This window comes from Lycium barbarum, chromosome 12 (assembly GCF_019175385.1).
Source record: "Lycium barbarum isolate Lr01 chromosome 12, ASM1917538v2, whole genome shotgun sequence".
NCBI lineage: Eukaryota > Viridiplantae > Streptophyta > Magnoliopsida > Solanales > Solanaceae > Lycium > Lycium barbarum.
Window position 1 is genome coordinate 105,869,186 of NC_083348.1, and position 14,393 is coordinate 105,883,578.

Genomic DNA, 14,393 nt, shown 5'->3' on the forward strand with positions numbered 1-14,393 from the left:
GTTTCCATCTATATAAGCAGCCTTTCATTTGTTGTTAGACTACAATATATTCAGTGTCAAGTAGTAGAAATGTAGAATGGTCTTTATTCCTTCCAAAGGATTCGAATAGCAGTGGTGATGGTAGTTCAAATCATAGCAACAATTCCAGTAAAACAAGTTTTCTTAATAACAATGATTTCAAGCTAGACGATTTGCAACCCCACCTTCTTATAGAGCGTACTGATGATTTTTACAGCCTAAAATATTCAGATCCACGAGAATATTTTTGCTGGTTACGCCGAGAATGGGCACATCGGCATGCCTAATCAGAACGTCTTGTTCGTGGCTTGAAAAATCTCAACGCTCAAATCCCAACAAGGTACTCAATAACCATGCCTCGAGTAGGTCCAGAAACTTGTAAGCTTGCCGTACAAAGGATTAGAAAAGAAAACAATAAAATGCTAGCACGACGTTGTAGGTTTTACATGCTCAAGTTGGCCGAAGAACAAGCATCATCAACAAGTAGATAATTAACATCTACAGAAAAAAGATATGTCTTAATAAACCCAAAATACTGTTCTAAGGACGATATTGAGGACTTCTATTCTGATGATGATTAGGGGTAATTTTGGTTCACTCTCTTAGATTTTGGGTAATATAAGTTTCGGACTCATGCGGTTAATTTGTATTTTAAGTTTATGATGAAGTCACCAATTTGAATATTTTTAGTATGTTTTTAATTTGCTTTGATTGTTATAGTCTATTATTAATTTAAATAATCTTCTTAAAACAAAGTACATAAAAGTAATAAACAACAGAAACAAAGTACATAAAAATAACAAAATAAATAGAAAATATATAGAAAAACAAATTGCATAGAAATATTAAACTTAATAAACAAATTACACAGAAATAATAAACAACAACAACATAGCACAAATAATATTTGAAAATTTCAGTTTTTCTTTCAAAGCATTTTTCTCGTGTTGAGTTTCTCTAAGGTTAGGCTTGAGAAAACTTTGTTTTTCTTTGGATTCTTTTAGCAAGACCTCCAAAAGGTCAATCATTTCTTTAGCTTCCATAAGCTTAAATTGCAAGTCAAACTTCACGGTATCTCTTGAGGTACGTAAAGTTTCGGTATCTCTATCAACAGGAGGCTTTTTAATCTTCGCCGCCACCGTTTTATCCACGGGAATGCTATCTTCCCAACGAAAAGTGTTTGCAACCACCCATATCCTATAAACATTACAAGAAAATCAGTTTTTAAAAGTAAAATATATAGATAATGTGAAAAATATTTAAACCCTAAAAAATTGTAAAACGGGCACTTTGCAACGCCAAAAACAACGCCCCGGATTATCTTCGGTCCTTGATGTTTTTAGCTTACAATAACGACCACATTCACAAACATCGGATTCTACAGCAAAGTTTGACGTTTCAGAGCTTTGAGACATGATTTTGAGGGTGGGGGGCTAAAGTATGTTGAAAGAGTGAAAATGGAGAAGGTGAAGAAGAGTAACTTGGAAAAATGAAGTTGGTAGGGTTTTTATTAAACCCATATTGCGCGCTAAATTAGTGCGCAATAGGACTTAACTGCAAAATTGCAGTTTGGCCCTATTGCGCACTAATTTATGCGCAAAGGTTAGTTCGGTCACTTTTTTTTTTTTTTACTGAATTATTTTGATACCTTTGAATACTTTTTGGGTCATTTAAGTTGCGGACTCATGATTTTAGATCTGTCTATTTGACAATAGCTAGGATAAGAATTATTACTTGTCCAAACTTTGAAATGTTGTCTCCACATTGTTGTGAAAATGTATATAGTACGCATTATATAAATTTTATAATGTACTTCTGGAAGCACGAGCGAATGTTTGATCGAGAAAGCCAACAAATTATATAGTGCTATACCATTTATTTTACCACGTACAACGCTATAAATTCCTCTTTGTCCTTGACGAGAGCAGTCATGACGCCAGAAAATTTTGACTAAGTGGTCTTATTGAAAAATAATTTATTGGAGCCAATTAAAATAAAATCAGCATCATTTTACAGATTAATTGGACAAAGACAAGTATCTATATATAATATAAAGTTAGGTATAGATAAAGTGACGTGACACTTCTTTATGACCACCGTTCCTATTTATCTTTTTTCTCCTTTTTTTTTTTTGTTTTTTTCTATTTCCCCCCCTTTATGTGTTATGATAACAAGACTCAAAAAATTCTCTTTTAATTTTCTTAATTGTATTAAATGTGTTATGCCAAAAAAAAAAAAAACCTGAAAAGTAATGTCTTTTAACTCTTTTATTTATGCTACAATTTCAACCGTTTCCTAAATCGATCCTATATATTCCAAAAACTGATCATTTTAATCCCACATTTTCGGTATCTATTTTTGTAGTTGCTGTAAACAATAGCTCTCATTCCCTAATCTGTATGAACTCCAAAACCATACAAATGTTGACTTCAAAATTATTTATTTGGTTATTCAATTGTAGCTATTTGTTTTCTTTAGATTTTGTTTTATTACTTCTCTTTTCCTATCCCTATAATTGCTTATTATTTAATATCCTTAATGCTGATTGTCGAAAACATTCCTGGCTGTAATTAATTTATAATGGCGTACTGGTTCCTTTCATGTTCCTGACGGTTCATTTTTATTCTTTAATTAAAACTGATTATTTATTCCTTTTTTGAAATATTTTTATGCACAAACACACACACATATCTTTGGTTTGTTCATTTATCTTACATTAAAAATTTCCCATATATATTATATATAAACACAAACACACACACACACGCATATATATATATATATCTTTGGTTTTTTCATTTATCTTACATTAAAAATTTTCCCTTCATAACTGACACATCTTTATTTTCATAACCTAAATTTTAATAGTCTCTATAGCTTTCATGTCTATAATTTCTTCAAGGTGATGTGACACATCTCTATGGTCAGCAATCGTACTTTTCTTTTATCTCTTTTTTTTTTAGACATTTTCATTTTCACTTTCACCCCTTATCTTGTAATTAATTAATTAACAATATTCTACCCTATTTATTGAGTTTCATTAAATTCTGTAACAACAATATTCATTAATGGTGTATAAGTTATTGTATTAATTATGAATTATTGTATATACTATTGGACTGAGTTTAATTTTTTACTTTTAAACTTATTCTAAACGGTTGTGACGGTAGAGTTGTTTAAATTATGTTAACTATCCATTGCATTAGCTAATTAATTATAATATAAAATCAAAAACTAAAATAAAGTTAGAGTATGAGATGATTTTTTGGAGTGGACAAAGGGGTTGATATTTCGGCAACTTTTAATATCTTTTATTTTGTTTAAAAAAATAATGGCTCTTTATCTTCTTTTATTTAGTTCATTCATGTAGGTTACTTTAGGTGAAGAAACTTATTGCATATTTATTTTTAATTTTAAGAGTAACAAGTAATAGAGAATATATAAAGAAGAAACCAGTATTCACATATTTCTGGAAGATCCTTGAGAGTCCAGATTTGCAAAAATCTTTTTTGTTTTTTTTTTCTTTTTGATTCTTTTGATTCTATATTTATTTTTTATCTTCTTTGTTAATTGATTTTATTAAATCAAAATATAAATGGTGTTACCGTGTTAGATATTGTTACAAAAATCATGGAGAGGAAAATTCTGACACTTGAGAAAACTGGTAAACACTACTTTATAAATATGACCCAATTTCTTATTTATTCTCATTGTTGCCTTTATATATGTGTTATTGTGCAAGAAAATGAAATTGCAGCTTAATTTTTCATTCTTTTCCGTAAAAAAATTAACTTTAGGCTTGAGTGATAATCTGTTTATACATATGTGACGTTACAGTTATGTATCTTGATGGGTATTTGAAAATTAAGAACATGTCACAACATATAATTATAAGCAGTGAAGAGAATATAAACATTACTAGAAATAAGTGTTAGTGGTATTCACACATCTAACGATGAGACAATTACATTAATGCGATCAAATAAATTGTAGATGAACCTTTGTATGCTCAATGAGATGAACAAATAAGAAAAGCCAAGTAAGAATATTGATATTATATGGTGTCAAATATTCTGCTTCGTACTCACAGTAAAGGTTCAAAAATTTCCAATTGGGTAGAATCAGAAAATTTAGTGGGAACTCTAAATTGTGTATCAAATAAAATTTTGTTAATCGTCTTTTTTTTTTTTTTCAAGTATGTGAACAAACCAAACAAAAGCAAGAATTCAAATGATAATTCTCATATATATTTCCTTTTCTTTCCGTTTTAAATAAAGCTTTTATTTTATTGTCATGTCAGCTTTACTTCTTCGGCATTTATAATGTAAAATACTATTTCATTTATAAAAACTAATAGAAGAAAACACTTTTTATAGCCTCCGGAAGTGCGGTCAAATTTACTAATCACAATATAAAGCTATACTAGAAAGTAGAGAGCACGTGCATTGTAATAAGGTGTTATCTAAGACGATTCATATTCGTAATAGTACTGCTATGGGCAGCCTCTTGTCTTTAATTAGTTACTACAAGTTATATAGTACTATACCATTTATTTTACTACGTACAACGCTATAAATTCCTCTTTGTCCTTGACGAGAGCAGTCATGCATGACGCCAGAAAATTTTGACTACGTGCTCTTATTGAAAAATAATTTATTGGAGCCAATTAAAATAAAATCAGCATCATTTCATAGAGTAATTGGACAAAGACAAGAATCACAATATAAAGCTATACTAGAAAGTAGAGAGCACGTGCATTGGAATAAGGTGTTATCTAAGACGATTCATATTCGTAATAGTACTGCTATGAGCAGCTATTACTGCTATGAGCAGCCTCCTGTCTTTAGTTACTACAAATTTTATATGCTGCAAAAAATAGATTCTCCATCTGGTGATCATTCAAACTTGTGTCAAATTTCAATTATTCAAAGCCCAAATAATAATAAAGCGCCCCTCAGATGGAGCCGTCGCGACTCATGCACGATTTTTTTTCCGATTTTTTTTTTTCGCTTACACTAGTCGAGAAAGATAGGCTAATCGATGATATTTTAAAATGAATTAATGTTTGCACATCCCTTCAACCTATTAGAATTTTCCAAACATATCATTACGAAACAGTTTCAAGTTCTCTAGAATGACAAAAATAATTAATGGAAAAGGGTCAAATATACGCCTATACTATCAGAAAAAGGTTAAATATATCTTTCGTTATACTTTGGGTCAAATATATCTCTCCCGTTATACTTTGGATTCAAATATACTCTTCCTCCATTAAAATTGTACAAGATGAACACTAAATATGACGTGGCATTGATAACTTAGTGAGGTAGACACCACATAGTATGCCACATCACCACCCAATCCGTTTACCCCTCTCTTCCCCTTCTTCTTCCACCATTACCATCTCCTTCCCTTCACAACCTTTGCCACCATTCGCACCACCGTCTCCACCTTCACTCTCTCTGCCTATAGCAACCCTAATATACTCACTGCACCTAAAATAATCTAAATGATAAACTGATTAAACACTGAATCATTTTTCAATACATATAATAATTAATAACTGAAGAATGTCAGTAGACCTCCCAAAACAATTGATTTCACCAGTAATTACGAACTTGGTATCGAAAGAACCTCAAAACGCCCTAAATATTGAAGCTTTCAATTAAAAGAGCATCCAAGAACAAAGAATAACAATCCAGATAAAGTGACTTCCATAAAGATTCAATTTTTCGATACATATTAAATTCGCCCGAAATGATTGATACCAAGAATTAGAAACACCCAACAATAGAGACATAAAAACTTCAACTTTGGATCAAATAAGCAAGCAAGAATAAAAAATTATAATCCAGATAAGTGACTTCCATAAAGATTCATTTTTCACAATTTAAGATAGTTAAATTTACCAGAAATGGCAGATACCCTTTATTAGAAACACCCAAAAGAGACATAAAAACTTCAACTTTGGATTAAATGAACATGCAAAAATATCAAATAAGCAAACTTCACGGACTCAAATCTCTTATTTGAGATCAGAAAACTATAGTGACTTTAATAGTATTTAAGTCCGACATTTTCCTTCCGACTAAAAAAAAAAATAATTTCATCAAATTATTTTAGGTGCAGTGAGTAAATTAGGGCTGTTGTAGGCAGAGGGAGTGAAGGTGGAGACGTTGGTGTGGTGGTACTAATTGTGGCAAAGGTTGTGGAGGGGAGGAGATGGTAGTGGTAGAAGAAGAAGGGGAAGAGAGGGGTAAATGGATTGGGGTGGTGAGGTGGCATGCCATGTGGTGTCCACCTCACTAAGTTGTCAATGTTACGTCATATTTCGTATCCATCTTATACAATTTTAATGGAGGAAGGGTATATTTGAACCCAAAGTATAACGGGAGGGGTATATTTGGACCCAAAGTATAACGAATGGTATATTTAATCTTTTTCTGATAGTACAGGGGTACATTTAACCCTTTTCCGAATAATTAAATTTCCATTTACTCAAAAGATAGATAACAGAATGAATTAAGTATATGCGTAAGTATTTGATATTTCACTACACTAATATATAGTATATAGAGCGTAATAAAAAATAAAATAAAGCTCAATGATTATATTTGTCATGCCTTATTAAGGACTTTATTGCGGGGTACACATATGTGTGTGAGAGAGAGATATATTGTCACGTCCTAAAATACTCCTAGACGTGATTGGCACCCAGCACACACCATCGGGCACCGGCCAGGCGAACCACATTTTCATATCTTAATGATAATTTTGCAGCATTAACCAAATTAAATAAGCACTCAAATAATATAATAATTAATTATGGATAATTAGTGTCTCAAAATATTAACTAAATACTCTTGCCCAAATCCCACACTAGACCATGGAGCATCTAAGAGGATTACAAAAGGCTTGGGTTTTTAAATCCCAAAAGAAAAAAAAACATTAATAAATAAATGATAAAGACACTTTTGGTAGCCTCCACGAACAAAGCGGCGGCTCACTTCAACCAATAGATCAACTCTAGCAAACTCGTGAGCTACTAGCTTCGTCGTCACCAATAGTATCTGCATGGACATGCAGGTAAGGAGTGAGCTATACGTAAATATAACCCAGCAAGATCCTCGACCCGCCACTTTAAATACCCCTGAAACAAGTGTTAGAAAATACAAACACACAACAAGCACAAAAATATTATGCACATGAATATATCATTATATAATAGCAACCAAGGTCCAAACCACTGTTTATCAAATATATTATATATCTCAACACAATTTACACTACGAACCATCATAAGTGGCAGTTAAAGAATTAGTCAACACTATGAATCCACGACAACATACACAATGTGCCAAATATGTCAGCAAGCATACACAATGCTAAGGGAAGCATACATAATGCCCCAATATCATCAAGAAGCATACACAATGCTAAGGGAAGCATACACAATGCCCCAATATCATCAAGAAGCATACACAATGCTAAGGGAAGCATACACAATGCCCCAATATAATCAAGAATCATACACAATGCTAAGGGAAGCATACATAATGCCCCAATATCATGGCTCACAGCCGTATCACATTACGAAACAATTTATAAATAGATTTTTAGAGTATTTGAAAATAAAGTATATGCGGCTGGCCTTAAGGACCACTGATTCTGCCAAGCACACGCTCGCCCCAACACATGGACCAGGCAAACAAAAAATATTTTTAAAACGGATTTTGAAAAGCAAGTACCCAAAGCTTAAAGTCTCACTTACCTCAAATTCACAATTCAAGCACACTTCCCAATAAATCAAAATTGCGTTCTCGAGTCTCCGGATTGCCTCAAACTACACAAAAATGGATTTAGAATGGTCAAAACCCTTAGGGTAAACCACTTCTATATTTTTAGAGGCTTAAACGGTTAAAGTCAAATTTTAAAGGACGAAAACGCCCTCTGGTCAATGTGTTCAAAACCCGACAAGACTTATGTTTTCGGAAAGGCCTTAACGAGAGGATTCCAACGATATATAGAAGTCTAAAATCCGACGCTATTTGCCCTTTCAAATCAATGATTTTGGTTGAAGAACCCTAGAGCTAAACTTTCTCAATTCCTCAAAATATCCCCATGTTTTCACCATAAAGATTCACCCATAATTATGTAATAAACTTAAATAAAATATTAGAGTCATCACCTTGATGATTTGGGATGAAAGTTCTTGTTTTTATCCTCTCTTTTCCTTTCTTTTTCTCCCTTTCTTTTCCTTTCTTTCTCTGCGTATTTTTCTGCTGCTTCTGTCTTTTCTGCTTCTGTTACATAGGCTTTCTTTTTCTTTTTAAATCATTCGTCTCTTTTCTTTCAAATTTGGGCTTCAGCCCTTCCTTTTTATTTTTTTTTCCTTTTCCTTTTTGGGCTTGGCCCACTAAATTCCTTATTTTCTATTTTCTTTTTAATTCCTTTTAGCAAAAATTATCAAACAAACCCTTATTTAAAAAAAAAAAAAAGTTATTACAGATATTTGCCTAAATTTAGTTGAAGCCAAGGTTGCACGTAGGGTGACTCTCTAATATCATTTGCAACAGCGCGGTCTAACACTGACATTGTCCACTTTGAACCTAGACCAACATGATTTTAAAACACATCACTAGAGCTTAAGACTTGATTTTTTATATACCTAATGTCTCTTTTGTGTTTTGTATTTGCTAATTGTGTTACAAAATAAGAGGCCTCGTTTCTTAATTTAACATAGTTTAGGGTTCTTGCTCCTAGTTACATGAAAGCTAAGCTGTCAAAAAGTTAGCACAAAATAGTTAAGTGAAGGCGGAAGAGTGCCATTCCATAGTCGAGATTGCATCAGGAAGAGAGAACATAAGGAATATTTTAGTGACCTTTATCTTGAGGTTAGTTGAACTAGCCTACTACCTAGTCTGTGGATGAAATATGCTGACACACATAACCACGCAGAACAACTCCTCCATCTTTTGTCTAGGTCAATGGAGTCAGTTGCATTTCAAGGAATTGTGTGGCACATATGGAAATAACAGACTTTTCGTTAAGTTTATACGCAAGCAAATTACTAATTATGCTAGAGAAATTGTTAGAATGAATGCTAATTGCGTGTTTGGCCAAATTTAGTTTTTCCCCAAAAGTACTTATTTTAAAAAAAGTGAGGTATTTGACTAAGTTTTTAGGAAAAAATAAGTACTTTTGGGGAGTAGCAGAAACAGTTTTTCAGAAGCTAAAAAAAATAGTTTTTGCCCAAAAGAACTTTTTTGAAAAGTACTTTTGAGAAAAATACACATAGAAGCACTTTTTAAAAGCTTGGCCAAACACTAATTGCTGCTCAAAAGTACTTTTTAAATTACTTGGTCAAACATAAACTGTTTTTAGCTAAAAATATTTTTTTGAAAAAAGTACTTTTTAAAATAAGTTATTTTTAGAAGTTTGGCCAAACAGGTTATAAGTCCGGCTCCTGCTTGTAAACAAGCCAAACTAATTACTTGGTTTGTTGCTCCCAAACGCACACACAAGTATATGTGGTCGTACAAGTAATATAGACTGTTAAGTCCAGATATCGATCCCACAGAGACTTAGATTCTATTGTTTAACTAATTCAAATTTGACTGACACTATTCAAGAAAGTGAAAATCAAGATTGTTTGTGGTACTAAACTAAAACAGAAAAGTAAACAATTTGTGATGGGTGTTTTTATGACTGGGACTACGTCGACAAAGATTGTAAGAAATTTCAGATGAGAGAAAGATCTAGGGTTGTGGCTTTCGACAATCCAGATGATCTTCAAACAATTCCACCTATTTTATTTCCTGGGTTACTAGTTGACGGGTTGATTATGCTTTATGATATTCTCTCGAACTACTCACAAGCCTGTAGATGTTACTTTAATGCCTATATCTCTATGATCATTAGATGTAACAAGAACGCCTTTATTCCACCGTATTCAACTAAGTAGGGCTAAAGGGTATATCTCTATCCTCATTAGCTAAACGATTAAATCGAACAAACTCTATTTATTCTTATTACGTACGTGAATTCCTTTCTCAAGTTCAACCCACGCACCACAGATAGTGTCTAACTATTGGCCAGATAATCAAACAATTAAAACCAAGAATAAATAAGCAACCCAAAATATGGAAAATCAATAGATAATAATTGTCATCAAATCAACTTTCAAGTCTTTCGCCACAACCCTAGAACTCGGAGATTTAGCTACTCATGATTCGATCATAGACAAAAGAAGCCATGAATAAACTAGGGTTAAAAAAGATGAAAAATAAAAATAACCTAGAGAGATAAAAAGGAGAACGGTGGCTTACAAATCCTTGAATAATCCCAGAATACCGTTCTCAGCTATAAAAACGTGTATATATAGGCTAGGGTAAAAATAATAAATAAGGAATCCAAATCCTAGTCTAATCGGGAAAACATCCGCAGAGTCCCGCTTTCCTTTCGCATCGCGGAAGGATCGCGCAATGATCTGCAGCTTCTCGCGATCCTTCCGCATCCTTCCGCGATGCGGAAGGAAAGCGAGGATCTGCAGTCGATTAACTCTCCTTTTCAGTTCGTCGTTTTCGTTCGTCGACTCTTCACCTCAGCCTATCGACATATGCTACGAATTCCAATCACTTCAAGCACACTTCCCATCATTTGTCGTCATCGTACCTATACACATAAAATATAACGACATAAGTTCAAATACGACAGTTACTTCTTGAATTAAGCGATAAAAGTCATAAGAAGAAGTTGTAATACGACACAAAACATGATATTTGTGCCAAATATCATGGTTCCCCTTGTGCGAGAAAGATAAAGCTGAATACTAGCAGGAGTATCAAGACACCGAAGATGCCATAATTGGAGTGATCTTTAGAGATGATCAAGGAAAATGATTGCTTAATATACTCAGATAAGTTGAACCCTACTTCAAACCTCACTATAGAATTGTGGAGCATAAAGTAAATACCAGGCTACCAAGAAATAGGGCGGATCTACGGCCCGCCGAGGGTGTTCTAAACACCCTCGATAAAAAATTATATTGTATCTATAAGCTGGTATTTTTCATTTTTTATGTACATATATGAATTTTGAACATCCTAAAAAACAAGAGAACAGGTTGGTTCAGTAGTTTAGGGTGTTCAAAATTCACATTGAGATTCCAAGTTCAAATCTCAGTCACTACTTTTTTATTTTTCAAATCACTTAGTGAAAATCCTAGACCGGCCACTGAGTGTAGGGCGGAAACAGATTGCCTAGTTCCTATCAAGTTTATTGAGAACATACAACATCATCCTCTTAGAGCTATTATTGAAGACTGCAGATATTTGTTAGATGTCAACAAGGCCTCTATTAAATACATCTGGAGAGAGGTGAACTAATGTGCCGATTATCTGCCAAAAAACAAAAGGCATAGACACGATGAAGATTTGATAATTTGGGGAAATGCGCTCAAGGATATGGAATTTCTTCTTCTGGTAAAAATTAAGCGGCATTATATTTCTTTTACATGACTATATATAAATCTTTTTAGTCCTCTCCATTGTACCAAAAAAAATGTATTCCAAGGGGGAAAAAAACACACCCACACGCGCGACATGGCCATTGTGACAATTTGCAGATTGCTAGTGCCATTTGCTTCTTACTTACATTGAACAATCAGCATTTTTTGCTACCATAGACAGTAAAAGTTGCAGATAATCTGTTCTCGTGCACACAGCTCTATTCTTTCGGACGACTAAAAAAGGGGCATTCGATTGTCTTGTAGCGGGACGTAGTTTAGCTGAAAATGAGAATCCCTCTCCCTTGCTATAGGTCCTGTCTTGTCTCTACTACCTTGGCTTTTCATTGTTTTGGTCCAACCTTGACTCACTATTTTTATTACAATTATTGATAACGGCAGGTCGAGTTGTGTGGAACCCGGTTTTCCTCCCAAAACAGCAATCGCTTTTTCCCAACTTGTGCCTCATGAGCTTGCCCAGTGACGAGGGAGAAAAGATGTTATACCTACTTGTCTTTACAGTCAATATAGTTGTGCGGTGTGCTTCTTTGTTTTTTTGGTTAAGTTAGCCAGGCTCTTAATTAAGAATATCTCTGCCTTTTATATGGAGTATAACTTACTTTGATATGATCAAAAGCTTATCATCATGCCAAAAATTATAGTGATGCAATTACACAACTTTATTTGTGAAGCAAAACTAAACGCAACTTTGTTTCTTAAGCAAGCTGATAGAAAAGCGTAGTTTTATTTCTCAACTAAGTCCATCAAACAAGTGTCATGTTCACGATTCTGACTCGAATGATCCATGATCCATCAGCTGAGCATCGCCATACCCAAAATCTTTTTTTTTCTCAACTTCAGGAGTCGTTTGGCCATGAGAATTATTTACCTTTTCTCCGGAATAACTTTTCTCTTTATTTCAAAATTAATGTTTGGTACTAAAATTTTCAAATCCAACTTGGAGTGGCCATTCCAAATTTCGGAAAGTACTCCAAGCCTGCTTCTAAACTCCATCTTCATAAATTCCAAATAAAATTTTTTTTTCTCTTCTTTGCAAAAAGTATAACCCAACACACACTTCCATCTTTAACTCCAACTTCATAAACTCCAAATAAAACTAAAAATATCTGGAATCTGTGGCCAAACGCCTACTAAATGAAAGACTTTTTCCGTGCATCTAACACTTTCACCTATTCATGTCTTAATCTAGCTCCAATAGATTATAGAGTCATAATCTTCCTTAATCAGTTATGTAATTCTTCAAAAGATAATAACATCAGTATCTCCAGTTAAAGCAAATCCACTAATGATGTCAAATCATCACGGTAATCAGTGCAGCATATTCAACAGGGTCTTAATCACCAGAACATTGCATAATTCGTCTCCATTTTGGTTAATTATGCATGATACCCAAAAGAATTGTCGAGATATATACAACACATTTTACATCAAAATCCCTAAGATCGTAATCAATCTTTTGAAGACTAGACACAGTATATGACACGAGTAAATATCTAAAAAGATCACTCAATTATGAGGCATTATGTAGTAAAATCATTCAATTTTATTTTTTATCAATAAAATCACTTAACTTATGTTTTTTCTCTTATAAAATCACTCAGTCAAGTTTGTCATTAAAAAAATATGACATGACAAAATATTTTTTTTTATGCCATGTAGACATGAATCCCACAAATAAAATAAAATTAAAAGATGAATTTTATTTCTTCATAAAATAAATTTAATTTGGGTGCTGTGAAATGCTATAGTAACTTTAAGTAGAAAATATCAAATTTCTCTTCTTAATTTCTTTCTAATATTTGTTTTTAGTAGATAATATTTTTTCTTTTAATTTTATACTTTGAATGACATGCTTTAAAATTTTAATCACTGATGGTTTTCCAACAGAACTATGAATTCGGCTCCAAATGGGTAGTTTTTTCTCCAATGAGAAGAATTTAATATAAAAACGCCCACTTAGTGTTTTACAGTATATATCACCTTCAAATTACCAATAAATCAATGATACTTAAAAAAAAAAAATCTCTTAAGGTGTATACTTCCTATATTAAGCTATAGAAAAAAAAATGTATTTGTTTCTCTTAAGAATAACTACGAAAAATTAAGGGAAAAGGATATTGAGAGGCCGCAAAAAAAGCCTCAAAAAGGCTCCATTTTAGGCTTAATACCGCGAGGTGACCCTTCGGCCAAGCTAATCGCAAGTGCTAGCGGTCCAGCCCATTCACTATAATATGAAAAAAAAAAAAATCATATTGAGCCTTCAAAAACTGTATCATTATTATATAGAATATGTATCACTATTGTATATGTATAGAAAAAATGCATAATATGTGTTAATTAGTAAGTATACATTAATTATATATTTATTAAACAGAAATTATATATTGATTATATATTTATTCTACACAAATTATACAACAATGATATGCATATACTTTAGGGATAAATATTCTATACGATAATGATACAATTTCTGTACGTGTGATACATTTTTTATATACATATATAATAGTGATACATATTCTATACAACAATGATAAAGTTTCTATACGTATGATACATTTTTTATACATATAGTGATACATATTCTATACAAGAACGATACAGTTTATATACATATGTTCGAATTAGTTAAAAAATGGCTAGAAAATGAAATTATTTTGAAAAGGCTAAAAAATGACCTTTAAGATTCTTGGGCCACCAAGTGTCAATAGTTTCACCTAGATGGTCATTTGTGTCCTTATCCCAAAAATTAATAGCAGTGTTTGGATAACTTAAAAATATACTCCAACAAAATGACATATTCCATAAAATAAAATTAATTTGGATGCTATGAAAGGGTCTACTC